The sequence below is a fragment of the Pyxicephalus adspersus genome, chromosome Z (assembly GCF_032062135.1).
Source record: "Pyxicephalus adspersus chromosome Z, UCB_Pads_2.0, whole genome shotgun sequence".
Lineage (NCBI taxonomy): Eukaryota > Metazoa > Chordata > Amphibia > Anura > Pyxicephalidae > Pyxicephalus > Pyxicephalus adspersus.
In genome coordinates, this window is record NC_092871.1 from 87,999,176 (window position 1) to 88,027,070 (window position 27,895).

At 39.8% G+C, this 27,895-nt stretch overlaps 1 long non-coding RNA gene across 1 annotated transcript in view; it reads left to right on the forward strand.

Annotated features, from left to right (window-relative positions):
• Window positions 1-4,855: 4,855 nt before the first annotated feature.
• Window positions 4,856-27,895, forward strand: part of LOC140344110 (uncharacterized) — a 50,250-nt gene continuing 27,210 nt past the window's right edge. Inside the window, exons 1-2 of the long non-coding RNA XR_011923490.1 lie at window positions 4,856-5,473; window positions 8,131-8,403. This is a non-coding gene — a long non-coding RNA (uncharacterized lncRNA). The remainder of the gene's footprint in view (window positions 5,474-8,130; window positions 8,404-27,895) is intronic.

Sequence of the window (27,895 nt, forward strand, 5' to 3'; positions counted from 1 at the left end):
GTGGCCACAACTTTTTGTTCTTTTTGACTAGAATGTGGAAAATGTGCTGGAACTTAAATAATAAAAGAGCTTACTGGCCCTGGTGTGGCTGCTCTTGAAATCGAGGTACACCCAACTGGGGTCCCAGGTGATCGAGCTAAAATATGAATAGAAACAAGGCCAAATCAACAGCACAACACTCCAAATCAGCTTTAATAACTCATCATGTTTTAAGAAAAAACAGACAATTCCTTATCAGGGGTTTACTCCCTCTTCATCAAGGCTTCATATGGTTAAATGAGAAGAATCACCAGAATATGCTAATGGGTTGAGAGTGTATAGAAAGTTTTAGGAAATGGTGGGATGGCAAACCCCTGCTTCTGATGAAGTTGTTGTTTTAATGTACATTATAAAAGCATGGTTTTATTTCATGACTTCCAGACCACCTGGACATCCTCATCTGGAGCAGTATTCATGAAATTGCACAGTCTGGCAGCCAAGAATCTGCTTCTGTGTTCAGTAGGGTTGACAACAGGGGCAATTTTTTAGGAACATGGCTAAAGGTCATTGACAATTTTTAGCAACCTCCTTTAGCAAAATGATTATGAACACCTGGCCATTATATCTATATGAGCTTGGTGGACACCCCATTCCAAAACTATGGCAATTGCTATAGCATTGTCTATGCCATCTATGATGATCACTCTTCTGAGAACAGTTTTCACAAGATTTTGGAGGGTGTCTGTTAGGAATTGCCCATATTGGTGAGGTCAGATCTTGATGATGAAGACCTGGCTCACCATTCCAATTCACCCTAAAGCTGTTCAGTAGGGTTGAGGTCAGGGCTCTGTGCAGGACACTTGGGTTCCTCCACACCAAACTGGTGACCCCATGTCTTTATGGAGGGGGCTTTGTACCCCGGGGTACAGTCATGGGGCAACAGAAAAGGGTCTTCACCAAACTGTGACCACAAGGCTGGAGGAGCACAACACAACAAGGACTCCTCACCGGAGACACCATGATTTGAAGGGGCCATATGCTTTTATTTCAGTATGGTATTATGATGTGACAAGTGTTCATTGTGTTTCTGTAGTGAAATTTAAAATATGTTCTCTGTGTTCCTGCACACCTACAGATAAAATTATATTATTATAATTGTGTTGCAAATGCAATGGATCCTTTATTCTGTCGTTTAGATCAGCAGTCACCAACTGGTGGTCTGCGGCTCTGCTTGGTGCACCCCCCAGCGGGGTCCTACTCCTGACCCCACTGGGGGACACACTGGTTAGAGCCGCAGACCATGTCCTCCGTATGGGTCATAGGCTCCAGGTGGTGTGCGGGATGTACCTATGGACACAACCCACCCACTCTCAACCCACCCACTCGCAGGCTTAGACCTTAGATCATGATGTCACTATGGGAGAAGTTTCTTCCCCTTTGAATGCCTTTGAATGACACGCGGCTCCCCGCGCATGTGTGGTCAGCAGTCTGTAAGTTTAATGGTCCATAGGTCCAAAAAGGTTGGCGACCACTGCTTTAGATGCATGTGTTAATTGATGTTTGTCCTCTTTCTTAGCATTCTAATAAAAATCTTTTGCAGCACGCACCAGAAACATTTTCTGATTTAGTACACTAGGCACACTTCACATGAAGGGGTTAAGAAGTTATACACAGCTCCTTTTTCTTTTTTCTCATTTTTTTTTTTATATAATGATTTCAGCTACTTAATGTTGCAGAGCTGAGGAGATTGCAGAGAAGGGCAACTAAATTAAAAAGAAGCATGGAGGTGCTCAACTATGAGGAAAGATTGACTGAACTGAATTTGTTGACCCCTGAGAAATTGTGATTAAGGTGTGATTAAAGGGGTGGTGGGTTATATCACCTTGTATAGCTATATAAATGGTCCATATAGACATTTCACTGGAAAGTTGTTCATTTTAAGGTAACTGTCAAAGACGTGAGAACAAATGTTAGGACTTAATGGAAGAAGGTTTAACCTTGGTAAATTGAAAAAGGGCTTCCAGTATAAAAATTGTGAAATTGTGGAGTAAACTTCCATGGGAGCTGCTTTAAGCTGACTTGAGCTTTTTTTTTTTTTAAAGCAAAGGATAGGTCTGAAGGTAGCAAAATATAATCCGCTGCTGTTACATATAACATGTGGATTATTTGACTGGAGAAAGGGACATTTTTTCCCCAATATTGGAGCACATTGGACAATAATTTATAAGGATTTTTGCCTAAAGCAGAACTAAACTCAAAATGAAAAAAAAAAAAAAACTTACCCTAAATCCCGAAGGTTCACCTATCTACCGGGAGGTTTCTTCGTTTGAGTCCCGCATCGTCTCAGTATCCGTCTTCAGCCCAGTGCCTGGCACAACATCTTCCTTTTTCTTTTTCCGGGTTCTTCTTCAAAGTCACCCAATCTTACACTGTGCAGGTGAGAACGGGTGGCATAAATGGGGAAAATGATTGCCAACCTCACGTCGAATGTGTTAGATTGGCAATTTTTTTCTTCCATTAAAGAAAGGGCTCTTTCTGTATATGCCTGAAATCAGGGCATGTGCAGAAGGAGCATCCAAAAGCCTCCCAGGATGCTTAACATAGGTATCCTGGGAGGCTTTGTGTTCCCATTCAGTGATCAAGACAAAAAGGACGGTGCTGCACCCTTTTTGATTTAAAGGCTGTTGCATTTAAAAAAAATACTATTTTTACATTACACAAAAAGGTTGACTACCCTTTTATGTAAAGTAAAAATTTTGAGTTAAGGTCTGCTTTAAAGTTTTTAAGAGATTCTAAGAATGCAAGGAATTTTGTTTACATTGGGCTGAGTTAAAATAATTTGTGCTTGGTGGTTAGTGCTTGTTTAAATTTCCTAGAAGCTGCCCTCCCTAGGAACTGCTTTACCCCTATAAAGACAACAAGCAAAAACTAAAAGTCGCAAAGAATTCGGTGTAATCCTTTCTATTAAATCTAATATTTAACATTCATATAGAAGTACACAAAATGTCCAACAGTTTGTGGACCCCTAACCATCATGCTCAATTTTATGGCCAAAATTATGTGGTTCCTTTCTAAATGATGGCGCCCAGGTTTTCCTATTGAATTGTTCTGATATTCTTCCACCATAATTTGTCTCTCTCTATATATGTAGACACCTTACTATAACACCAAATAACATGATCAAAAGTAAGTAGCCCCTCCACATCCCACCATAACATTTTAAAAGCTCTTTCTTCCCAATGATGGAGATCAGATGTCCCCAGTGAAGGGTTCTGCTATTACTCCATCATACAAAGACATTGTAGACAATAGTGCTCTTCCAGCCTTGTGGTCACAGTTTCGTGAAGACCCTTTTCTGTTCCCTCAAGACTGTACCCCTGAGAACTAAGACCGCTCCATTAGGACATTGCCCTGATTTATTAAAGCTCTCCAAGACTGGAGAAGATAGACTATCACAGGAGAACCTGGATGATCCATGAAACCTAGATTGGATTTCCTAAAAGCCATTTGCTAAAAGATGGCAAATGTTTTCCATCCTGGACTAGATCTATTTCAAGTTTGCTGAGTCACCCAGGTTCTCCCATGATAGTCTTGGAGATGCTCTTGGTGTCACCAGTTGATGGTGCTCGGCAGGTTTTTACATGCTTTTGTCCATAAACTGCAGTAATCAATATTGCATAGCCGAACATTAAGGACAAAATTAGAAAATACAATATAACAAAAAAGTCCAAAATGCTTTTCAGATTAGCCATGTACAACCAAAATATTTCTCAAAGAATGACTGAAGACTGCACAGATTGGGGAGATAATTGTGAACTCAGATTGGGGAGATAATTGTACTAAAAAGTACTTGAGATATATTCTTAGATTCTTATATATTCTCAGATCTTATACAAGGAATGTGCACAGCATTTTGAAATATTTAGGCTACAAAAACACATATATTATCAGTTTCACAATCCAGCTGTAGTGTGGGATGCATTTCGTGCACAGCTGGGCCAATATGAACCCATATGTACAGGACACCTGGATACACCGGGGAGCATCTGGCCATATGCATTGAGCCTTGATATTCCAATTGACTTTTTTTTATCTACACAACACCTTTACATCACATTCTCCATCTGCTGCTCTTATTTATTTCAGGTTCTTGAAAATGCGTGCAATATTTCTGCACATTGACACAAATCTGTGTTAAACATTTCAAAGCAGATGTAAACCTTAAATGGATGACATTGAGTCTGCTAAAGCATTATGTATCATTAACAACTGCTGTTTACTGTTTTTTAAACCAAAATTACCCATTTCACCTTTATTGCATATCTGGGATTTCTTGCAGCATGTTAGACCATGTTCTGTCTGCTTGAAACCATTCCAAAGCCATAGGTTGTTCAATGCACCAGTATGGTAGCCTACAGCAGAGAGCTGGTGGCAACATAGAAGGACAACCGGTAGACACTTTTCATCCCATAATAGAAAATACATAAACCTTTAATTTTAAGATCACCAGGGATATTTTTAATGAAAGCTGCCGATTTTTACAGACTATTATAATACGGTTTATAGCAATGTGTAAAGCTACTATGAGAATTTAGGGATGTGGTTGACATCTACTTTATGGTTTACAGATTTTGCTTGCAAGCCATGGAGAATGTAATTCCTCTGCATGGCACGGCTTACCGAGAATCTGCACCATAAACACTTTTACTGTTCTCTAGATCTGGCAGCTTTGCTTTTTCCTAACCCTCCCTCTTTGTATGCTTGGAGAGCCTGATCGCTGGATGCCCGCAGTGCTGGGTTTTTATCTGTTCGTCAACATTAGTTAGTGAATGTGTTGGCTGGCCGTGCCAGGCAAGAGCTGAGCTGACTCAGATGTTAGCACACGAAGCCTTTCCGCATGGCTGCACATATGAGTTACCCGCTCATTAGCTCTTTTTATAACCAGGCTGATCTGAGCCCCTCACATGGTAAATGCAGCTGGAATTGACAGCAGGATAGATCCTCTGCAAGTGAGATTATAGGGGCCATGGGAGGGGCCCATTTAGTCTGGATGGAAAAACAAGAAAGCTGTCTCATAGTGACAAATGTATGTTTTCTTGTCATGTCTAAATGACTAGGGGAAGATGAGCAAAATTGCCCAATTTGTACTTACGTACGACATGTACGACACGTAGTCGTGGTTAGTGACATTAAATTGGACTTGTCCAGTGATGTTGAAGGCATCCTGTTGCTCATCCATGGGTCTTCTTCAGTTCTAATAAGATTACAGAACAAACCCCAGTATTGAAACCACTGGGGTAATTCCAACACCCAAATACAGTCAACATGGAATGTGTCAAGACAGATGTCAACTGCCCAACAAATGGTATGAGGACCACCTCTACAGGTACCTGGAAATCATTCCAGGTTCCTTTGAATGTCTACAAATTCAAACCAAAACATGAGACCATCAAACAGACAGGAGAAGGAGTTCAATGAGCTATATAGTCAACTGGTGTGTGGCTGTAAAGTCTGAAAACCTCAGAACAATTTTAACAAATTCTTTTTCTTGTGTTTTCAAGCCTAGCAATACACAGAGTCAAGTCTTGCACATTCAAAAGACCCAACACCAAAACACAAGCCAAGTGTCTTGGTATATGCAATGAAAAGTGGGTTAGACAAAGTCTCGTCTAGCATTGGAACATGAAAAGAACAGCTCAACGAATGGATATAGGAAATAGGCATAAGAAGACAAACTCTACAGGTTGGATCCCAATGGTCTTCCTACTTAATCAAGGAAAGAAGACATTTGTTGCAAGACAGTGAGGTCCACATTTTGGACAGGGAGGACAATTGGTTTATATTAGATAGAAAAAAAGTTCATCTCTTGTTGGTAGATGGTTGAGGATCTCCCAACAGAGATGAGGGCCTTGGATCATATTTTTTACACACATATAATTTTAACATTTCTCCCCACATGCTTTGTGAACAGTTTGACTCATTTTACAACAACTAGTCAAACCTCAAGAAAGTTTATGGAAGGCAAATCTTCAGGTTGATGGCAAATGTTCTTGGGAGGGTTTCAACTATTTTCTCCTAGGTTCAAATGTTCTTAGGGTATATTTCTTTCTGAGAAAATATTCTTGGAATATTTTGCATCCAGCATTACTTATGTTATACAAGATGTATTAGATACAGAAAATTTTAACATTTTCTTACTCTGATGTTTATGAATTCTTATTGGGCTTGGAAGTTATAAGTGTATCTTTCAACACACAATACGCAATGTTGTCACCATTAGACATTCAATGCATGATATAGTGTTGTCACCATTGAACAGAAGTAGTATGTTCTCTCTGTCAGCATGCTCCTTGTCAGTACATTGTATTCGCTCCATGTGCTGCTTTTCCCCAATCTGAGTTTTATTGTACAAAACATGCAAGATGCTGATATCAGGAACTTACACAATTCATTGAATGAAATACAATTGATTAAAGAGCTGCATTTGTTTGGTGAATATTATATTGGGCACAATTTAATAAAAAGTTGTCTGGTAAACATATACTTTTGTAAATGTGTTATTTCTCTCTGTGCTGGGCCTTTATGCTACGAAATAAATCCACAGTCCGTATTACTGAATTGCTAATCTTCTGGTGACTTATAACCGAGTAGTAAAACTGAATTGTCGAAAAATTCTGATGTCGAGATGATGAACTTTTGCCATGTAAAATCCGAGCTTCACCTTGCCCTTTGTCAAGCTCGATTTAGGAAGAGAGATAAGTGAAATGGGAAGGAACAGGCAGTTGCCATCACTCTACCAAATGCAGGTTGTCATCAGCTGAGCAAGCAGCACTGCTGTCTTCCCATGGGTAAAAGGACTGACAGCCTATGCTGTGTGTCAGGTCAGCAGAGCAACCTTGTAGAGCTCCCTCAAAGGTTCTGTCATGTTTCCGCACTCGCCAAGTAAATTTTTATGATTAGCAATTTTTGTCAGCACATACAAGTGTTCTGTCTCTTCAGGAGAAAATAGGTGAGAACTAAATTCTGGGCTTCCAAGATCTTTGGTATATTTAAAGCAATGCAGAGATGTAAACCTGATTGCTAAAGTCTCATATAAGATATAAAGTGGATAGGAACCCAAATTGGATGACAACGAGCTTGTTGTAGAAATATGTACCTTAAGCCCTTTTCCACCATGTTTTTCAATCATTGGTGCATCTCAGTGCTGCTGACCTCCTGTAACTTTTGCAGCCTTTTCTGGTTTACGGACATCCCATAGGTCACTGCTGAATCTTTGAACTGGACTGGTTTTCCAATAGGGAGCATGGTGGATGTTTCTTGTGCAGCCTTGACCATCAATTCCAGGATACAGGCACCCCATAGATCACTGCATGTCAGTATACGTCACCCCATAGTTTAGTAGAGTCATTTCAAAAAAATATTTCCAATTGGGAACATGGTGGACCATTCTTCTGCAGCTTTGACCACCAATTCCAGGATACAGGCACCCTATAGGTCACTGCATGTGATCAATCTGAACTGGCTTTCCAATGGGGCACATGGTTGACCATTCTTTTGCAGCCTTTACAGCCACTTTCAGTCTATAGGCACCCCATAGACCACTGCATGTCATTGAGCTGGAACAACTTTCCCATTGCAAGCATGGTGGACCATTCTTGTGCAGTATTTAGAGACACTTCTGGTCTACAGGCACTCCAAAAGTCACTGCAAGTCATTGATCTGGACTTGCTTTCCAATTGGCAGCATGGTGGACCATTCATGTGCACTTTTTTACAGCCACTTTCAGTCTATAGGCACCCCATAGGTCACTGTACATCATTGACCTGGACTGGCTTTCCAATTGGGAGCATGGTGGATCATTCTTGTTCAGTTGGTGTAGTTAATTCAGTTGGTTGGTGTCAATTATCATTGCTTACTGTCTCCCTCAGGGTTACATGGCACAGGGTGATAACACAGGAAAACAATTGGGAGGCAGTTGGCACCCCTTTACAGAAAGTGGCCCAACAAGGACATTCATGGCAAAAACACTAGGAATTACTTTTAAGAAAGCTTCACATTTCAAAAGATTTAAAGAATTATTGAAAATACACAATATGATATTTTAGTGATCGTATAATGAAAAAATAATTTCTAACATTTTTAAATCTGCAGCTTCCAATAAAATAGTCTCTGGTGATCTTGCCCTGAGGGTCCTGTTCCAGTTATAAGATTACAACATCATGTCCCTGTAGACCAGTTGTGCCACTGAGTTGATACCTCATCAGATGGGCTTCGAAAGAAGATTGCAAGTGGTCCTTTCAAAATAAACTATTTGGCTTTGTCACCATCGGGGTACCCAACCTGGGAAATTCTGTGCAACCTGGAGTCTACAAGACGCCTGCAGGAAACCAACAGCACTGAGGTGCAACAGATGATGAAAAAAAGGTAAAGCAATCACTTATAATACCTAGTGATATATTGAAAATTCACACAACTTTCACCACAAACTTTAAAGTTATTTAAATATTAGGTGAAAAAATGAACACATAGACTCCCTTGTCATTCAGTTGGGGTTTATATCTACTTTGAAAACAGAACACAGATGGTTCCACTATGGATTAAAAATGGCCCGATCAACATCTACAGAGCAAGTGGCTATTTGAACATCCCTGTCATGTCTTTGTCACCACATTGCACCGCAGGGAAGGGATTAGCGGATCACTAAGTAACGTCTTTGTTACTGTGGCAGGTATGTACGGGGCCAACAGACCCCTGAATGGCAGCCAAGCTTTGGTTGACTTGGTAATGACAATTATATATTGACCATTTTCCTAACAACACCACCCTTAATGTGCAAGCAGCAAAAAGGACATTATTGGGCTTTCCTATATTTTGCCTCTGATAAGTGTTCAGCATGCAACAGCGTGTTAATATGGGTACATTAAAGATGCCATAGGGCTGGAGCCACGTGCAGAGACGATGCGCTCGTTCAAGCTTGATATTATTGCTTGTTGGCTCAGAAGGAATCCCTCTTGACAAGAGCACCGCATGAACAAAGCAAAGTGAAACTGACCTCATCACCACCAATCATATCAGATTGTTTAGTATACTGGGAAAGTTTAGCCTGCCAATGACCTACTTATTTCTTTAAAGGGCACATCCATTTTCTTTTTAGTTCCCTTTAAGCATCTTAAACATTTCTCTGCAAAGTTATTTCTCACAGTTTGACTATCTTTATTTGCAAATAATGCTCCATAAATTACAATAGTCCTTTATTTCTGTGTATATATCATTCCCGGGCTAATGAAAGCCGCACCTGTGCAGCTTTGGTTTACTTGGGATATGTTTAATGAATAGTTGTGTTACCAAATTTCCATGTGACCTTCCATTAATGAAACCTAAGGTTTAAACAAAGTATGCAAGGGAATATATTTAATGGATATTGTAATAATCTTTACTAATATTTGATTGCATCGGTTTGAGCATCTTGCGTTGACTTTATCACGTTCATGTCGAGGGTGCATTTAGGTGCACACTAAATTGGCCACAACACATCCGTTGTGGCCACTTCATTGCTAAGACCAGATTGAACAGATGCTGGAAAACACATCAATCAAAAGAAAGCATTCAGACATCAGCATGCACTTCCGCAGTAACCCCGTGCCCTGGGATGACAATGCTGCTACTCTGTAGACTCACACCAAATGAGGAATGGTAGTTTCTGGAAAGGGTAGGTAAATTATGGAGTTTCACAACACACTATACAGAGTATTGCAATGCTAAATAATCCTCTTGCAATGTCAAGTGTTGTTCTGCATTGCACAAAAAATAACTTGCAGGTCAGTTTTTTCTTCTGTTGCCATGTGCTGATGGCAAATTTTGAATAAATAGGTTGGTTTATCACATCAGATGTCACCTACAAATACTAAATTTGGAAATGCACCTCAAAAAAATTGGAAGTGGATGGGGGATAGAATCCTATTTATTAGGATTTACTACCTGGACTTTGAAAATGCTTACTGATAAGGTCTCATGGTTCACCATTTAAGCATAAGCTGGTGTCAATGTTACGGAGGCTGTTGGTCATTATCAAGGGCAATGTATAGATCAACTTCAAAAGCAACACCAATTATTCCATTGCGCAGTGGAGGGAAACATTTTAGGCACCTGGGCACATTCCATATCTAAACTTTTTCTGCAAGGGTATAAATTTTGCAAGAAATTTTCAACACTCAACATGCATTTTCCAGTGACAACTTTTTTAAGGGCAAGAGAAAATTTTAGTTATTAGGTAGATTATATTCTCATTTTTAGCAAGAAAATGGCACCATTAACAGTTTCAACATGCTTCCTTTCCTGGTTATTTTTGTTGATACATATATCGTGCAACCAGGAAAGTGTCTTGGGGATCACAAGAAAGATTTGGTCTGACATCTCTCCAAGGAAGACCTCTGCTCAAAGGCTTGATGTTGTGGTATTTTGGTGTCCACATTGAGACATATCTTGTAATTGTATCCTATACTAAAAAGATCATAAATGGGTCAAAGGCTTGAATAATTCCACGCAGATCATTATTTACCTAAAGAACATTTAGGCTTTCAGTTGCTCCCCTCTTTTGAGAAGATTTTGGAGAGTTTCTGTGGGGATTTTGGATGATAATTCATCCAAATCCTAAAGGTGTTCAGTAGGGTTGAGGTCAGGGCTCTGTACAGGACACTGGAGTTCCTCCACACCAAACTGGTGACCCCATGTCTTTATGGAGCTGGCTTTGTACCGCGGGGCACAGTCATGGGGGAACAGAAAAGGGTCTTCACCAAACTGTGACCACAAGGCTGGAAGAGCACAATTGTCTACAATGTTTTTGTATGATGGAGGATTACCAGGACCCTTCACTGGGAAAAGAATGGTCTCCATCATTTGAGGAGGTGTCTTTCATACATCTGGCCATATAGGTCATATAGGTTACTAGATTGTAAGCTCTTCGGGGCAGGGTCCTCTCCTCCTGTATCACTGTCTGTATTAGTCTGTCATTTGCAATCCCTATTTAATGTACAGCGCTGCGTAATATGTTGGCGCTATATAAATCCTGTTTATTAATAATAATAATAATAATAGGTCGGTGTGATTATAAAGTTAGAAGACCTGGCTCATCGTTCCAATTCATTCTAAACGTATTCAGTAGTATTAAGGTAAGGGCTCAATTTCATCCACAGCAAATTGGTGACCCCATGTCGTTATGGAGCTGGCTTTGTACCCCGGGGTACAGTCACGGCGAAATAGAAAAGGATCTTCACCAAACTGTGACCACACAAAGCTGGAAGAGGAAAAATGTCCTTGGGTGTTATAACATTAACACCTGAACTCCATCATTTAAAAGAGGGGGTTGACACACTTTTGGCTATATAGTGCATTTTAATCATGACTCAGAGTCAGAAGGGGGAAAAATAGGAAATACATACAGCATAGAAGGACCTTTTACTTGAAATATGACCATAAGGATCTTTACCTTGGTTTCCACTTTAAATTGAATGATTAGGCAGGGCTTTTTTTGCAGAATATGACAGATGGTGTGCTTTCTTCAATAAGCATTCTTACCTGTCTGATTGTTCCATGGAGCTGTTAGTGGAAGCCAGCAATCCCAGCTTGCTATTTGGTTGGCGGCACTAAATGAACTCATGTGGGAGTTACGTCATCCCATCCAATCAAGGTGGCCAAAGATTACAAGAACCAAAAAGATGGCTGTGTCCTGTGATGGAATAGAGACCGGTAAGTATAACTTGATTTAGTTCAGCTTTAAGTAGCTGGAAACATGTTAATTGTTTTATACCAGAAAACAGTTCTATTTGAACATATCTGCGATTGATGAAATTCATATCTGGCTACGCAGTAGCGGCGGTGCTTAATCTATGATTAAACAGTGTGCTTTGTGTTTAGATTAAAGCGAGAATTAACCTCCCAGCATTGGCCTCATCCGCTATATAAATAGCAAGACAATTAACATGGAGAGTTATTGACGGACGACAAACCAAGCAAGGGACCAATATCACTTTGCATGTTACGCAGGTGGGAACTTAATGAGCCGCTGGATCTGTGGGAAATGAAAGCAAGAAATGCCGTCAAGCTTGGAGTGTGAGCTTGTTTTGATTCACTTTCTTTCTTATTAATTAGCTAATCAAAGTTATGACAACCTGTTGCAGTACAGAAAGCACAGCTTCACTCATCGCAAGAACAACTGCAAGATTTCAAATGTTCCCTGGAGTAGTAAAACTTTGCAATTCCATTAATAATCTGCCCAGGAAAGGTACATTTCTGACTTCATTATAATAATTAGCCAAAGTCTATGGAACCTCTGCCTGCAGTTTTGACAAAGTTGTGGAAGGTGTGTTTGATAAATCTAAATTAGCTTTGAACTGAACAGTAAACAGATTATAATACATCTGTAACAAATGTTTTATATCAAAGTATTCATGTAGTAGCAAATCACAGAGGAAATAGTATTTCCACCAGGAATGGACCTAAAAACTTAACCTTGCTGAAAGCACGGACTCCGTTTTTTTAAAATGTATCATTTACATATTTTATTTTTCAGTGATAAAATAAATAATTTCTTTGCAGTAGAGAAAGTTACCTTGTGCAGAAGCTGAGGGCAAACCCTGGGCTTCCCTACACCAAGACCCATTTTTTTCTGCATTAATCCCCCTTTTCTTGTATATATATATATTTTTTTACATACAATTTCTTAACCTCTCACAAGGAAAATAAATAATTACCCCGTATGGAACAGAGCACTTTTCACAGTATTATCGTGAGTCTAATGGCCATTTATTTTATCATTAACCATTGAATACAAATTATTTATTTTAGGATGCAAAATGAATTTGTAGTTAATTTCCTTCTAAATATTAAACATTGATCTATAGGCAAAAATAAAAACAAATGGTTCTAGTTTTACCTGTGACTAGTAAGTTTAAATCAACCAGGTATAGTAAAATGGAAAATAAATACTATCTATTTTTTTCTTACTATATTGATGATTTAATGTTTCCTTCCGAAAATTAAATATGAATTTATAACAAAATTAAAAAAATGTTCTAATTTGACAGTGGCCATTTTATTTCAATTATTGAAATAGTGTTGTGTAATATAAAATGAATGTTGATATTGAAGCAAAATCTTCCTTTCTGAAGAAGTGGACCAAGTCTATGAAACACGTCGAGTGAAAATTCCTCTTTAAGGAATGCAGCAATTGATGTTTTTGATCTGATTATGTGAATAATTGCTCTGTGATTAAGTGAATTATAGACTCCTAACAGTGAATTGTAACTGTTAGACCGTAAGCTCCTTTGGTTGGAGTTCTTGCTTCCTCCTGTTTCATTATTTGTATCTGTCTGTTATTTGCAACTCCTAATTAATGTACAGCACTATGTAATATGTTGGCGTGATATAAATCCTGTTTAATAATAATTGTATACTCAGAATCATATGACACTTGATGTTGTATTACTCTTCCTTGAAATGGACATCTTTAGTTTGGATGATTTTGATATAAGTTTTATTATGAAGAAAGTTTGGTAATCTCCTACAAAAGGTACCAGTAAGGTCCCTGTTTATCTGGCCGGTGATCCCATGCAGTAATCCATTGCAGGTCAGTGTTTCGTATTTATTCTCTTCAGTGGTGTTGCTTACAGTAGCAAGGGAGACCCAGCAAATAGTTGTCAGTCTTCTGCTCCCCAATCTGCGGCATCCCCGGATACTTTTTAGCTGTGAATGATTTCTCAGCATCCCCTGCAATGAGACTGTGTGCAGCTGAAGGTATTTGGACATTTTGCTGCAGGTATTAAGTAGTCCCAAGCTCTATCATGCACTGCCATTGGCTGTTGGGACGTTATAGGCTTTCTGCTCACAGTGCCCAGTTCTTGTTGTAAAGTTCAGCTGGGCTGACCTGCTGCTGGTGTAGGAATTCATAGGCTTTACTATTGCTGACTCTGCGATTGTCTGCTGCCTGGACCAACCATTTGCCTGTGACCCCAATTCTGCTTTGTCTTTTCCCTTGGATACCTCATCTGGTGGACGGATTACCTGTGTATGACCTCTGGGTGTGTATTCTGGAATCCTTTGCTGGTATCCTTTGTTCTGCTTTATCTGTGGGTTCCTGGTCCCTAGCCCTTTCTTCCCCAGACATCCTCCTTGTGCACTGTCCTGGGGGCAACTGTGTGCTGGGAAACACAACCAGTCTCCCCAGCGGGGGCTTGCTATAGGTGAAGACTGCAATGTTTCATTGGGGGACTGGTGTCTGGCAAGGGTGCTGGACCAGGTCCTTACAGCCCCATTATATATTATTGTTATTTGCATGTTATATTTAAATATTGTGGTTCTCTCCACATATGGCATACGCCCATTTTGGATTTGTAATAAAAAATAAAACATTTATGTATTTTTTTCCCCTTTTAAAATGTTGAATGTGATTTTTGAGTGGTAAGAATTTTTCTAGAATGAATAAAGGTTAAAAGAACAAATAGGAAACAGAATAAAAAGAGTAAAAATAATAGCCGAATAAAGTAGGAAGTGATAAATGCTATCTGGAAGTAAAAAGTTTTGTATACATTAAAAAAAAAATATTATTAAAAATATTGATTTTATTATATTTTTAACAATTATTATTATTTATGTATCCTTTCGAATATTTAATTGACATCATGTGCTGTTGAAAAGTTATCCCTTCCCTTGTGTAAATACAATGTAACAATAATGACAATAATATTGATACATTGTTTTTAATAATGATTCCTGCAAACATAGTGTCGTATTACACAGAAGCACAGAGTTAGTTCTGGCTGTCAAAACAACAGCTGGATTTTGCCAATATTGGCGACCTAAATGATTGTGGTGATGTAGAAAGAGAAGACCATACAGACCATACATTTTGGATTTTTTTGGGGGAGGCATACACCAGGCGCTCAAGGTCAGTGGCTGTTATATAAAATAAAATGTGTATTTAGCACAAACACACAAAGATATAAAAGAAATGAACTTTATGCTATAAAAAATCAATAGTTACAGAGGAGAAGGGGAATCTAAATGAGATTAGAGTTTCAGCATTCGTTCTTGAGATATTTTGTTATATTCCTGGAAACTTTTCAATTTCTAGTTAGTCATATTTTCTGCGTGAACATTTGTACTGAAAAACAAAAACAGCTGTTTTACTGTATTTATTAAGGACGTGCTGTGGAAAGAATACTGAAATCCTCACTTTTGCAGAAAAAAAAATTAATTCCCTTTGACGTTAAATTATTGAATGGGGTTTAAGTGAGGTGCTTTGTGTGTTGGGGTCTGCACAAAAGATTTAAGGTATGCATTAAGGTTGAAAATGTAATACAGCCCACCCATCCTTAAATGTGGTGGCAGCATTAGTTTAAATTTTTGAGGCTGTTTTTCCAGACAGTTACCCCACCACAGGGGTCGGCAAACTTTTTGGACTACTAGACCATTTTAGGAGGTCAGGAAGGCACACTAGGCCAGAAAAAACAAGGTGTCCACGGAAAGGTCCAACTGTGACTGCAAGCGAGCAGCCTCAATCTTTCACTCATCCACGGTGTAGTCTCTGTACGTGTGGGCGTGCTTGGCATCGAAATGCCCCTTGAGATTCGACGGCTTGAAAGTGCTGTTGGTGTCATGGCACACTAAACACAGGGCTTTGTTGCCGCGTTGGTCAAAGAATAATTTGTCAGTCCATTCGGGGTTTAAGACACGAGGTTCTAGGTCAACCTTCCGGAGACTGGTAGCTGCGCGTTGCTTCTGCTCTTTGGCATAGTATTCGGGGTTACTGTGCGGGAACTCGATGATATCACGGGAACTCACAATAACCCGACAATTCAATTAGGCCGGATCCAACAATAAATAACTAGGGGGGCATTAGGCTGGACTGGAATACTGGCTAGGCTGTATTCAGCCTGAAGGCCGGAGTTTGCCTACCTTTGCCTTACTAGTATTACATTTTGGGTCTGATTTATTAAAGCTATTCTAGACTGGAGGAGGTATATTATTACTATTATTATTAGTAGTAGTAGTAGTAATAATATTATTATTAATATTAAACAGAATTTATATAGCGCCAACATATTACGCAGAGCTGTACATTAAATAGGGGTTGCAAATGACAAACAGATACAAACAGTGGCACAGGGGGTATCTGATAGACAATCAGCATACCTGGAATGAATGCCTTAAAAATAATTTGCTAATAATTGACAAATGCTTGTAATCCTGTACCAGATCTATTCCAGGTTTGCTGAATCCTCCATATTCTCCCATGATAGTCTATTTTCTGCAATCCTGGAGAGCTTTACTAAATCAGGCCCTTTCTGTTTAATGGTGACAACACCTAATATTTGGAGGTGCAGCCTGCAGGATTTGGGAAAATACATTAGAAGACCTCCTAACTGCCATAACCTAGCAGGAGGTGCTCTGTAGTTCATCAGAGGTGAACTCTATTGAAAGCAAGGTTGAGATATATGCCTATAGAAGAACTGTACTAGCAGCTCAAACAAAATATAAAGAACTCACCGGATTTCTGAAACAGCAATAGATAATTTTTTTTGTATGTCTTGGGGAGATATGCTGAATGAGTTTTTACCAAGACATACAATTTAAATGACAAATGAGGGTTACAGAAGCTCCTAATAAATAGTTACTTACAAATAATAATCAATTGAATCAAATATTAATCAAAAATACTCATCTGTGCTATGTATCCTTACATTTTCTCCCGTTTATGCTGATTTAAACTGTCCTGTCACTGACCAATTTTTTTTTTACAGCCGTATCACCTAAAAGCTGCCGTTCTTCCTGTAGGAATATGTAAGGGATAGTGCAAATGACTTGTAATATTTGTCCATGATTTTGTGGCTGTGAATTTATATATAAGATACAAAGAGTACAGAAAAAAGGATATGGTAATGTGTGCCGAAAGGTCACCATCAGAGGTCCACAACAGCACAAGTGGGAGGCAAGGAAGAGTTGTTGTCATGCTCTACCAGGGAATTTATAATCAAGGACCTCCATGGCAGGATTATCAGAAATTATAATTTTAATGATAGAAAATTATTTTTGAAATGATATTAACATATTTAAAATTTTAGTGATTTGGATTATATCTCCTGTAATATTTTTTCATGTAATAGGTATATGATATCATGCATTGTATGTTCCCCATTACATGTGAAATGCAGACCATATGAATATGAATACATTTCAGTAATACCCCACCACCATCCCCACCAGCAGCAGCAGAACAATGAATATCTTTAGTTTAATTGTGCAAAGTTTTTTTTTTTCTTTCTATAAACCTTTCTTTCCTCTGAATTATGTATGTAATTACACCTAAATAAGGAGCTCCAATAAAGGTCGACATAGAGATATGGATTCTCAGCTTTTTGTACTCTAATTGTCATGCATAAAATATTGTTAGAAAGATGACTTTAGCTCGGCACCAGATTACGTGGCATGTTCCCATGGGCAAAATGTGGAAATGGAAGTTCTGGGTTACAGTGTATCTGAACATGTGATGGTCCAGGGGGAAAATCAGTTCCTGGAAGAGGAGAGAAGGAAATATCAAGCAATAGATACATGGTCTGCACTTGTATTAAAAATTCAAAACAACAAAAAGTTGATGTGATATTCTTGATGCCATGTGTAAGATATTGTATAAAATAGTATGGTGTGTTATCCTATGGATGTGTATCCTCTGCTGTCATAATATGTAAGAGCAGAAAAAGTCTGTGTGCATTTGTGACAGCGTCAGAGCTCAAAGCTGCATTTTTACAAGACATGGGACTCACAGATGACTTGCTATGTAGATATGCATTAGTCATGATGAAACAAAATGACATAAAAAATGTACGATATGTTTGTTCATGGCACTGACAGTCTGGCACTGGTAGTTTTCTGCTTGAGGTCTCCAGCGCTGAGAGTGAAAGTAGTTAATGGGAAACTAAGGGCCTATTTATAACTTTACTTTACCTGCTACGATGAGTTACATTAAAGCTTAATATATGAGTATGCCGTTGGTGGGTGTTAATGTGTGATGCATTAAGGCTGCTTATTTAAAATGAATGTGCATTGAGTAATTATAAAAATGGACATGGGTTGTCTGGTGCAATACATAGACATAGAAGCTCCATTGTCTAAATGCCATTACAAAGAATGTGTATTGTGATAACGTGCATTGCAATATTTCCTTGTCTCATACCCGACACTTTTTGCTTTGGAGAATGGAAGGGTTAAATCTCTTTTTGTCTGTGCACTAATAGGCAAAGTTTGCATTGGATTAGGCCAACTGAGCGCTTTCAACCTTGTGGTCACAGTTTGGTGAAGACCCTTTTTTTATTCCCCCATGATTGTGCCCGGGGTACAAAGCCAGCTCCATAAAGACATGGGGTCACCAGTTTGCAGTGGAGGAACGCGAGTGTTCTGCACAGACCCCTGACCTCAACCCTACTGAACACCTTTGTGATGAATTGGAATGGTGAGCCAGGTCTTCTCACCTGAACATCACATCTATCTCTGTGGCCAGATGTATGGAAGACACAGCTCCAAATGACAGGCCCCAGGTTTCCCCAAAATCCTGTTAATTCTCCATCATACAAAGACACTGTAGACAATTGTGCTCTTCCAGCCTTGGGGTCACAGTTTGGTGAAGACCTTTTTATGTTCCCCCATGACAGTACCCCAGGGTACAAAGCCAGCTCCATAAAGACATGGGGTCACCAGTTTGGTAAGAAGGAACTCGAGTGTTCTGCACAGAGCCCTGACCTCATCCCTACCGAACACCTTTGGGATGAATTGGGATGGTGAGCCAGGTCTTCTCAAACCAAAGATCTGCGCCTGACCTCACCAATAGAGGAAAATTTCCTTAGACACCTTCCAAAACCTTGTGGACACCTTCCCAAAAGAATGGAGAATTTCTTGGGTCGACAAATCCATAAAATTGGTCTTTGGGGATCCATAATAATGGCCATGTGGCAAGGGGCTCCATAATAACGGCTATTGGAGGGCTTCATATTAACTTCTATGGTTGTAGAATGGGAGGTACAACAAGCACCTTGGTGTGTCATGTGAAAGTCAAACCTTCATGATATTTTTTATCTTTGTAACACTTTTTGTTGTTTTGGCTATTTAAAATATTGGATGTTTTATTAAATTCCAAGTTAATGCTGGTACAAATGTTCTACATTGTGACAACAGATGCTTCTTCAGGTGCTGAGCAGATAATAAGTCAGTAGCGTCTATGCTGTGTACTTTTCATAGCGGATCGCTAGCAGCACAGTAGACAAAAAATGAACCATATGCCTGGGTCACGACCGAATGTACAAAGTAATATTGTATGGTTGACTCAGGAATATGAGATTAACCCTTCTCCTCTGGTGAATGGATACAAAGATGCATTGTACAAAGCTTGTAAAGATTCTTTTAAACTTTTCTTTCATCATAAGTTATGACTGCAAGAAAAATGATGAAAAGTGAAGAAAACATCCCTTAGCACTATTTCAATGCTACTACATTGAAGATTTCTATTTTTTTTACTGTACAATTCAGAACATTAGATGAAATAACTTAACCTTTTCACGATCAGATGTATTTCAGACTTAGATACCTAAATCAAATTTTGCATCTTTAGTATAGATTTGTTAAATTTGACTGAGATTAACCTGACTAATTTTCATATCTGAAAGCTACCGGTTGGGGAGGCTTCTCCCCATTTTTTTGTGATTTAAATGGTTCTACTTCACTGGGACAGGATTGAAGATTTCAAGTTGCAATTAATGGATAAAAGTGTGTGAACACCGACTATCCCACCTACGTATATGGCCCACAGATATGAGGACCTACCTCAAAATATGGACATTCAGCTGTCCCATGTGAAGGGTCTTGGTAATTCTCCATCATACAAAGACATTGTAGACAATTGTGCTCTTCCAGCCTTGTGGTCACAGTTTGGTGAAGACCCTTTTCTGTTCCCTCATGACTGTGCCCCGGGGTACAAAGCCCCCTCCATACAGACATGGGGTCACCAGTTTTCTGTGGAGGAACTCCGGTGTTCTGCACAGAGCCCAGACCTCAACCCTACTGAACACCTTTGGGGTGAATTGGAATGGTGAGCCAGGTCTTCTCACCCAACATCAGGACCTGACCTCACCAATAAGGGGGGCGATTCTGCACAGATACAACAAAATCTTATAGATATTAGTGGGAGGAACAACTTTACAGTGTCATTAGGGGAAAAATCTAATTAATGGCCATGGGGAAAAGGGACAACCTGATAATAATGTACATGGAGGGGCAACTCCATTTCTTTGGCCTTGGGGGTAAACTTCCATCCTTCCCATAAATGTGAAGGCTTAAACGTGGGCCAACACAAAATTAATGGTCATGGTTTTTGGAATGGGATGTCCAAAGAGGTGTTATAGGTGTGATGATCAGGTGTTTCTAAACTTTTGCCTATATAGCATATCTATATGGAACCACACAATGACATAGAGGTCAAGGCATCCCTACATCTATTTCTGTTCATGTATAAAGGCACGTTCTCTGCCATGAAGCTTAGATTTCATATAGCAATGGAGAAAACCAAGGCCATATATGTACCCAAACCACAAAGGAAAAAGAAGCCTTAAAATCCGATAATTAGAGTTATGACATCACAACGAATGAAGCCAATTCGGTAAAACAGAACACACGACTGAGACTATTGTCTTAACAAACATCTACATATAAATGATCCATCATATGACCGAAGTTGTAATCTGATCATAAATCCTAATAGAAGCAACATTCCTAAGCAACATAATCACCAAATACGAAAGATAATCCATTATCATTAAACTCTCTTCGGTAACCATTTACATTTTTCAAAAATTCATATATCCAAATCCCACCCACCGGAATGATCTAATGTATATCAAGTATCAGTTCTCCGGATCACAAACTTTTGGTCTTTCCTACATTTATGTAAATATTTCCTACTATATACTCAAATGTTACTTATGTGATGTCAGAACAACTTAAGGGTACAAGGCCGTGACCTCAATGTTTTCTAAACAAACAACAGTACATAAAAATTCTGATATATTGGATCCCTATAGAAATACTTGTGCTCTAAATATACAGAGACGCATAGACACGCCCCCCCCCCCCAAAAAAAAAAAAAAACCTGACTTAGTCTTGTTTTTGGGAATCTTTATCAAGAACTTGAGTGTCCTGCACAGAATCCAGACACCAACCCTACTGAACACCTTTGGAATGAAATGGAATAGTGAGCCAGGTCTCCTCATCCAACAAAAGGGCCTGAAAAGGGAGAAAATCACACAGACACCCTCCAAAGTCTTGTGGAAGTTGAGTGGAAGCCATTATAGGAGGACAACTCTATAACATTGGCCATGGAGTTGACACTCCTAATTATTAGCCATGGCTCTGGAATAAAATGTCCATCAAGCTCAAAATCTTGGCAAAGCCTTCCCAGAAAAGAGGAGAATGTTAAAGTGGGGGCAACTCCATGTTAATGGCCATTGTGGGCTTCAAATTATTTGCCATGGGGGGCTTCATATTTATGGCCATTGGAGTTCTCTATAATAATGGCCATGGTTTTGGGATGGGATGTCCATCACACTTCTAAAGGTGACCGCAAATGTTTGACCTTAGTGTGCAATGAGAAAGTAAAATTTCATGGTATTTATTTTTATCTTCACAATAATGTCCATGGTTTTGAAACAAAATGTTCTAAAAGCTTATATAGGTGTGATGAAGAAGATTTGGTTGATTGAGTTAGCTTTTGGGGAACTTTAATAGCTTTCACAGGGATCGGACCCCAGAAATATTCAACAATTTGGAATTTATTGGATCATCAGGACCTAAACTTACAAATGCCCTATTGGCTAAACAAGCCTAAATTGCCACAGACACCCTCCAAAAACTAGTGGAAAGACTTACCAGTAGAGTGGAGGATGGTATAGGGACAACTCCATATTATTAGTCATGGTTTTGGAATGGGGCATCAACAAGCATATATGAGGGCATTGACCAGGTGTCTTCAAACATTTGGCTCTATTTTGAATCTTGAAAAATTACAAAAGAGTGCTACTATAAGGGTTCAAAAACTAAATTACATATAACATTTTCATCCTGTGTCCTATTTTCTAGCCCATTTTCTGCACAACCCTAGCCCATGGTAGTGCAACCAATGGTGAATATTTCGAGACTACTAAGGTATAATTATAGGAAACAAATTTTCAAAAGTACTCTAGGTGTCTCTTTCTTTTTTGGCCCAACCAACCCCCTCCTCCACAAAACTCCAATAGGACTCCACCAGTCTCACTTTTTTCAATTTTTTGATAGATTGAAAACCCCAACCAAGCTCTTAAGAAATCAGACAGTGTTGTCACGCTCCCATCTGCTTTGTTTGCATGGACTACAAATAAAGGGCCTATGATATTCCTTAACTGTAGGTGGTACCATTGACTTGTGCACTGTGGCAGCGTTGTGCCAGTAAAGGCTGGATGGTCATAAATACAAATCCAATTTTAGTTGTGTATTCAGCTGTTTGTCTGGAGCTCAGCCTTAAGCCTACTCCATGCAGTTCCCCCGATGCCTTCCTGCCCATTTACCAAATCTGTCATTTTCTGCTGAGAATGTTGAATATTCTTCTCTCCCAGACCCCAGGGGAGGCTGTTTAATTTCCTTGTTGTTAGTTAGTATTAAATTCCTTCTAAACTTCTGGAAATTTGGGTTTAAAAGAAAAAAGAAAAAAAAAAGGTCAGTGGTTCTAATTGTTTTAGAATGGAGACACCTCCAGGGCCCAAGCAGGGGACAGAGGAGGAGGTAGCGGGCCGCCGGATTAGTCTGGCCTGAACTTTTATTACCGGACAGGGAAGGCATTAGGAGTTCATTGAATCTGAGCAGAGCCCATTAGGATAACATACAAATCCACTTTTACAGTGGGTAACTGAGTTAATGGGGGTCAACGAAAATATGAGTTTGGGTTAAACCTTCCAGGCTTGTGTGCAGACTGCAGCTAAATGAGTCGGACAACAGTCAGAGGTATTGTACTGCTCAGCAAAATAGGGACCTACGGACAACAAACCACAGCAGTGACAGCGGTCTGATATGTGAGCTCAGTGGTGGGACAAAGTCTTCTGGTTCTAAGGTGGCCACTAGAAGTGAGCAAACCTTTAAGAAGCAGAACTCAGGGCTGAATGAATATCTGGGAGCTGTTTAAATACTTGCCTGTCTAGTCTAAAGATTTACACAGCTCTGCCACACAGCATGGCATTGTCTTCTATGACTGGACAGTGACAGAAGAAGGTGCAGGCTGCTATGCTTCTCTCTGGCTCTATTTTTCCAGAAACATGCTTTTTGTTCTGCTTTCCCCTCCTCTTCTTCTAAACTAACCACTAAAAGCAAAAGCCCCCTTAACATCCATTATAATCTGAATCAGACCCCAAAACAGTGTACCATACAAAGCAGCAAATAATAAACATTTGCAAAATTTTTCAGAAAAATTCTGACCAGTGCTAAGCAAAATTGAAAAATGTTAGCAAATTTTTTGACAAATTATAGTGAGAATACCATGTATGCATACCAATAGCATTTTGTTCTATCACAGGCCCCTTTGTGTCCTTGTCCACAATCTACAGGTGAAAAAGAAATTCTAAAAATGGAAAACAAATGAATGTATCACATCAGCTTTAAAATATTACATTTCTGTTTTGGGGTACATTTAAATAATTTCTACCTCTGAAAAAAAATCAGCTCTGGGCGTTTCCGTTTTCTGTCCTGGTTGCTTTGAATGTGTTTTGCTAACAGGCACAGACATAATCAGCCTTTCATTCCAAACAACAATTTCGATAATGTATTCCTCTTCCCTTACATGACAAGTGCATTATGCAAAAGGGATGCAAACAAGATCCCAATCAGCAGCAAATGTGTCTGTGTGACAGGAATACATGGCACAACACGGCACTCCACCAGCGTACGTCAATGCTTAGCAGACTGACCAATCAGTATCTAGGCATTATAATGAATAATATATGTTCAAAGCAGGTAGATACAATTCAGAAGAGAGGTTCATTTAGGATAACAAAAAGTAGAGCTAAAGAATAAAATCCTGCCCAGAAGGCTCAGTAGGACAACTAATAAAACTTCTTAATCCCCAAATTCCAAATTCTGGACAATTTCAGATGTAAACTTAATAGAATCTAAAATAATGAGGTCTTTTAGTTTTAAATCTTCCATTAAAATAATTCATGGTGATCCTGCTATGGCGTATAGGCTGCCAATGCCCTTCTCTTGAGTAGTTACTTCATCTCACAGACTTCTGATCCAAGACGCTCTTATAGTGACATTGAACTAAGAAGCTACCTTAGAGTCATCCAACCAAAAAGCTCCCATGGTGTCAATGAATCGAGATGCTCCCATCGTGCCACTGAACCAAGACACTCACATTGTGCCATTGAAACAAAATACTCCCATAGTGCCATTAAACGAAAACACTCCCATAGTGCCATTGAACCAAGAAGCTCCAAAATATTGAACTAAGGAGCTCCTATGATGTCAAAAAACCAAGAAGCTCCCATCGTGCCAATAAACCAGGATGTTCCAGTGGTGCCATTGAGCCAAGATGCTCCTGTGGTACCTTTGAACCGAGAAGCTCATGATATCATTGAACCAACAAGCTCCTGTAAGGTCAACAAATCAAGAAGCTCCGGTGGTGCCTTTAAATAAGAAAGCTGCTATGATGTCATCAAACCAAAAATGTCCCATGATATATTTGAGGCAAGAAGCTCCTATTATAAAAATAATATGAGAAGCTCCCATGGTGCCCATAGGGCCATTGATGTTGTGTCATTGGGTCAAGAATTTCCCATGATGCCCTCGAACCAAGAAGCACCTTGGGTACCATCGAACCATGAAGCTCCTGAGGTGCCATTAAACCAAGAAGCTCCCATGGTGCCATGAAACCAAGAAGATTTCGAGGTGCCATTGAACCAACAAGCTCCCATAGTGCCATTAAACCAAGAAGCTTCCATGGTGCCATCGAAACAAGAAGCTGCCTTGGTGTTATTGATCCACAAAGCTGCCTTGGTGCTATTCAACCAAGAAGCTCCAATGACGTCATTGAATCAAAAAAAATTGTATTTTTCATTCTTCTAATGTTCCTGACCACATGAAAATATATATAGAGGCCTGTCATTCAGCTTGACCCAAAAAAAAAGAAAAAACACACACACACCCAATGAACGTTCTTCTCTTACTTTAGCCCCATATAGGAAAGCCAGGTATTTCCCCAGCCTAGCCTGCTGGCATTCATAGGTTGCATAGCGTTGCACATGCATAAAAGAGCATGATGATGTCTGTTCAGAGGGAAACTTAATGTGAACTTTGTGACATGCTGATAAAAATTAGGTCAGCAAATTGATGTCCTTGCTACTCAAATACCCCGGGGTGTCTGTGCAGCCTGATCAACAGCTGAAAACCGGCCTATCTATGGGCAAGCAAGCATGAATTTGTAAAAGACAGAATGCTTTACTGACACATAACAGGCTGGGGTAAAAGATAAAGCAAAGGGAGAAGAATACAATGCATGAACAGAAAAAAACAATATAGTACAATAAAAAAACTGTATGTAATTGAGCATCTTTCATTTACCACTGGCCATTTAACATGAACAATTAACACCTGTCCCTGACTCCATGGCACTATAGTGGTTTTGGATGATAGAAAAAAACAAGGGGTTCACAGACTTTTATGCCTCACCTTGTCAGGAAGTTTGGTGAAGGAATCATGTCAGCAAGGTTGTCAGGTGACCAGCAGGTGTAAATCCTCAGCCAGATAGTCTGACAAAAAGCCACACGCTGACAATAGTCAGAGATAATGATTAGGATAAGAACAGACAATGTACACAAGAAACTGCAAGTGCAATTCTGAACACATTGAAGCCACACAAACCTCAATCAAAAACAATGATAAAACAGACCAACCTGTTGTTCAGGTACAGTGTTAGCCGGTCCTCATTGAATTGAATATTTCACTTTTTTATCATAAAGACAAAAACAGCCAAAAACTGAAAATAGATACTGGTGAGGAATGATACACAAGGGACATTTGATGAAATTATCCAAATTGCCCCAAACCTCTGCCCCCTTTTCCTCTTCTCCTTCCTCTCTACTCCTCTCCATCTTCTTTTTCCCTCTCTCCCTCTCTTCTCTCCCTTTATTTTTTTTCTTCTATTCCCTTTCTCCTCCTTCTCTCTTTCACACCTTTTCCCTCCTCTTCTCATCTCCTTTTCTCCTCTTTCTCTTTTTGTTTCTCTCTCTTGTTCCCTCTCTCATGTTTTCTCTTCTTTTTCTCACCCTCATCCTGCTCTCCTCCTTTCTCCTCTCTTTACTCTAATCTACTCTTTTCCTCTCCCTTTCTTCTGTCTCTGTCTCTCTCTCCTCTCTCTTTTTCTCTTCTCTCTATCTCTCTTTCCCTCTTCCTCTCTCTTTCTCTCTCTTCTCACTCCTTTTCTTCTTTCTCTCCTCTCTCCCTCTCTCTTTCTCTCTCTCCTCTCTCTTTTTCTCCTCTCTCTCCCTCGCTTTCCCTCTCCCTCTCTCTTTCTCTCTCTCCTCTCTCCTTTTCTCCTCTCTCTCCCTCGCTTTCCCTCTCCCTCTCTTTTTCTCTCTCTCCCATCTCTCTCCTCTCCCCTTTTCTCTTTCTCCTCTCTCCTTTCCTCCTCTCTCCCTCTCACTTTCCCTTTCCCCTTCTATTTATCTCTCTTCTCACTCCTTTTCTTCTCTCTCTCCTCTCTCTCAATCTTTTTTTCTCTTCCTCCTCTCTCCCTCTCTCTTTCTCTCTCTCCCCTTTCTTACCTCTCTTCTTTTCTCCTCTCTCACTCTCTCTTTCTCTTTACCCCCCTCTTTTTCTCTCTCTCCCCTCTCTCTCATTTTCTCTTCCTCCTCTCTCCTTTCCTCCGCCCTCACTCTCACTTTCGCTTTCCTCTTCTATTTATCTCTCGCCTCACTCCCTTTCTTCTCTCCTCTCCCCTTTTCTCTTCCTCCTCTCTCCTTTTTTCCTCTCTCTCTCTCTCTCTCTCTCTCTCTCTTTCTTTCCCCCTCCCTCTATTTTTCTCCCTCTCCCCTCTCCTCTCCCCTTTTCTCTTCCTCCTCTCTCCTTTACTCCTCTCTCCCTCTCTCTCTCCTTTCTCTCTCTCTCTCCCCTCTCTTTCTCTTTCCCTCTCTCTTTCTCTCTCTCCTCTCTCCTTTTCTCCTCTCTCTCCCTCGCTTTCCCTCTCGCTCTCTTTTTCTCTCTCTCTCCTTTTCTCTTCCTCCTCTCTCCTTTCCTCTTCTCTCTTTCCCACTTTTCCTTTCCCCTTCTATTTATCTCTCTTCTCACTCCCTTTCTTCTCTCTCTGCTCTCTCCCCTTTCTCTTCTCTCCCCTTTTCTCTTCCTCCTCTCTCCCTCTCACTTTCCTCTGTCTTTCTCTATCTACTCACTCCTTTTCTTCTCCCTCTCCTCTCTCCCTCTCTCTTTCTCTCCCTCCCCTTTCTTTCCTCTCTTCTTTTCTCCTCTCTCTCTATCTCTTTCTCTTTACCCCCCTCTTTGTCTTTCTCTCTTTCCCTCTCTCTCTCTTTCTTTCTCTCTCCCTATCTCTCTCCTCTCTCCCACTCTCTTTCTCTTACTCTCCTCTCTCTTTTTCTCTTCCTTCTCTCTCCTTTTCTTCTTTCCTCCTCTCTCCCTCTCTCTTTCTCTCTCTTCCTATTCATTTCCTCCTCTCTCCCTCTCTTTCACTTCTCTTTGAATATAAATCCAGAAAAGATTCTTTGAATTCTGTCTCTGCATTGAGCTGAGTGTATTACATGCGGGTTTGCATTCACTTAGATTCAAGGCTGACTATGACCATTAATAA